Here is a 3811-nt window from a genome sequence, read left to right as displayed (position 1 = left end):
TGTAAATTGCATATCTTGTGTTTCTAAATTGTAAATACCAAGCAATGAATTCAGGTGTTTCTCGCCAATTGCAGTGTTATGTAGCATGAAACAAACATCCCTTGATCACATGTCTTCACGTTTGGGTGCTTGTGTACAAGTGACTGCATGCACGGACACTCTTACATGAATATACAGTACATGTTGGTGTGAAGTGTACAAATATGTTTGTATGTATTTGGCCTCGACAGTGGAAATATTCATTTTCCAGGGGGGGGATCCTCACCTTGTGCTGTGACAGAAAAGGTTGTGTTTTGTATTTAAAGACCTTTTTGTCAATGGATCCCTAAATGGATTTGTTTTGCTCCCAAAAGACACTTCTGCTGTTATAATATGGTTGATGTGAATTTGACTTAACACTGCCTTTTGGACACTGTGAACTTTTGGTACTCTATATTTTTGTATAATGTACACTGTAAAAAAAAAAAAGATGAATAAATCAATTTTGGTGGCAATGTTTTGGTTATCCATGCTAACAATCACCTTGAAAAATGGGGCAATTTACCTTCCAGAAAGTATTCAAATGTATATATTTGTTAAAATATAACTTTAAGCTTATTAAGATGAGCAATATGTATATTCTTTGTTTTCTGAAACATCTGCAGTAGCTTTAATTATCTTACTCTTTAATATTTTGGATGTAAACTACTTATAGTGTATCAAATAATTCTAAATGATACTGAATTGGTTAAACTTACCACACCTTTGAGTGCACTTTCCAACAGGCTTTTAAAGATTAGGGAAAAAAACCTGAAAATATTCACCACTGAGAAGCAACAAAATGGGCACATAGATGTAGCGTGCACAGCTTTTTTGTCCAGTCACACGTTATTTAAGGTGGATTTTAAGTGGTTTCACTGATGCACAAGCAGGAAGACAACGGTAACACTTTTCCCTTTTTAGTAACTTTACTCCCTCTGCTTCCCGTGCCTTTAATAATTGATATTGCTTGAGAGAAGACAGGCATGCAGGTAAGTCACCAGTCCACCATTTTGTCCTCTATACCGCGCTGATTATTTCTACTTTTCATGTGGGCAAGTCAAGAGATCTTAACTGATGAATAATAGAAACAATAGAAGGTGGAGGAAATAGCAGATGTAACCAGAAAAACAAAGTTACCTGTTCCATTATTAATTTATTCGTTTGAATTAGTGAATTAGTTGTTGGGCTTGGAGGTCTCAAATAAAGTGGAATTACAAAGCTTTGATCAGCTTTGTTGATCGTTCACAGTTAATTTACTGCCTGCCGGTGAGATTAACGCTTCTGAGGGATAAAAGGCACTGCAAGGCTCAGTTCTAGGAAATCCTGCTTTCCATGGTTGATGCTGTAATCCAGTCTGTTTCCATTTGACACTGGGTACTTGGTTCAGCAGTGCAGCCACTTCACGACACTAAAATAAAATAAAAAGAACAGTGTCTGCACATCTACTGACAAACATTTAACACCTGTTAGTTCTCACATCATTGCTCTGAACAGCACTTTAGTGTTTGTTGTTCATAGTCCAGTGAACAGCACAACTCTGCTATCTGAGGGTTTAATCTGCTGGTAAAACCACTGGGTCACATGGGCACTACATTCATTTATTTATTCATCTGAATGTCTTTTTCCCCTCCCATTTAGAAACTGGAAAGAAATAGAACAAAATTCCATAAATATTACACATAACATGGAAGATGCACTCAAGAAAATCCCTCAACAAACTCCGCTTCAAATTTGACTCCTGAAGTTTTTGGGGTGTGTTTTCTAACCTCATTTCTAATTATATCCATTCTTAGCCTTATACCTAAACATAAAGCTGTACCATAACACATAACCATTTCTTCTAGGCCTATCACGATAATTATCAGTATGATATGTGGACATGGCCTCGATTATATACTGTTAGAAAAGTATTTAGAAAATAAATTCTGCTCCTGTCTGTCCAGTCTGGAACAAAGTGCTGGTCCGACCATGAAAAACAACTTAATCCTCACACTTTAAACTTTGTTAATCCACCACATCCACTCTTAGAAGATTTGTCTGATCAAAGTGTCTCTGAACACGTGAAGACATAGTCCATGAAACACAATTGGTGATTTTCCTTTTGTTTGATGGACGATATATAAAAGTTATAAAAGGTTTCTGCATGCTGTGGTTGTTTAAAGGAATTCATCCAGTCAGGTAACAAAGTGGTTTATATGTGGACCATTCCTCAGGTTCAACCAGAGGAGATAGCTATTTAAAGCATAGGGACTAAGATATTTTGAGGATGTCCATCTAACTGCTTTATTGGCCAGGTGAGTGCAGAGACACTCAGGTAACGGTTCGCAGATGTGGAGCACTCAACGTCCCAGAATTCTGAATAAGTAGTGGAGATGGATGGAGGAACTTGCCTGATCGACGGCAAAGTGTTCTCGGTTATTCTTGTACACGGGAAAGGTTGAAAAAGAAAAGCCAGGGCTACAAATTGCTCCTGTTAAAAGGCAGATGTAAGGTTGACCTTCATGCAGCCCATGAAGGAACAACACCCCCCTCTAGACCTGCAGCAGTGAAAACACACCTCGCCCTGGACATGGCGGTGAGCCCTCAAAACATCCTCAACTGCTTTTAGGGTTGCTTTTATTTTTATAATGCTGCCATCTGCTTGGTCAAAGGAAAGACAGCATGGAGGAAGAACATGCTGTATTTCTGTACTCTCTAACATTGCTAAAATAAAGACACCTTGAATCTTAGATCTAAAGGAGGATTTTGCACAGCACAATCTGCATGGGAGTATCATCAAGCATTAACTTAGCCAGTGATCTCAACACAAACAAACAAAAAGCTGCTTGAAGTAAGTTCTGTGGACTGATGAAACTGAACTCTTTGGCAACTATTACCAACAGTATGTCTGGGGGGAAACAGGATGGGTATAAAATAACTTATTGGCAACCATTAAGGATGGGGATGGATCTCCTATGCTTTGTGCAGCTGCCAGCGGTAAAGGAAGAACTGTGCATACAGAGAGTAGGATTTAACAGAGAACCTGTGGTGAGAGCTCAAAACAGGCATGAACCAATTATTCTGAACTAACAGCTTTCAGGGTGGAAAAGAGAGGAAAGCATAATGCAAATTCGAGCTGGCTTCAAGAAACTGACTTCAGCAGGGGTGCTCAATATCATGGCAGAAATTACTGATATTTTCTGTTTCAGATGAGCTGTAAAAGCTACATTTCTCCAATAATTGCTTTTTCTTCTTCTTGTGAATTACTGAATAAATATTGCCTTCCCAAGCCTCTAAAACTTACTCTTAAACTTATGCTACTTATTTTTACGCAACCTTTCACAATGTTTTTTATTTTAAGGGATCATTCAACACATAACAAAACAGCTCAGGCATGACAAATAAAAGAAGTAGGTAAGAATAAGACATACTGGACATTATAAGATTGTGCCACGACCTTTTTGTTGGAGTAGCATCCTTGATCCAGACTGTATGGCTTTGTAGCTTCACAGTGGGTAACGTTATTATTATTATTATTATTATTATTATTATAAATGTCTATCTTTAATGTGCATCATTTATTACTCCCTGTTGCTGGTTTCAGTCTAAAATAATTCCTAACTTAGTCTAAAATAGTTTCATTGTGCCTCTTTAAGACGGTTAGCCTACTACTGAAGATAATTTAAGGTCCCCCCCCCTCCGGGTTTCTAAAATAGTTCCGTCCATCACTCAGGCGCATCTGGTTTTGAGTGGCTCGAGCGGCAGCAGTGTGTGCATGACCAACCTCCCAGCGCGCGCCAGCAGGAACAAG

This window comes from Cottoperca gobio, chromosome 2 (assembly GCF_900634415.1).
Source record: "Cottoperca gobio chromosome 2, fCotGob3.1, whole genome shotgun sequence".
NCBI lineage: Eukaryota > Metazoa > Chordata > Actinopteri > Perciformes > Bovichtidae > Cottoperca > Cottoperca gobio.
Note: the sequence above shows the minus strand (reverse complement) of the source record.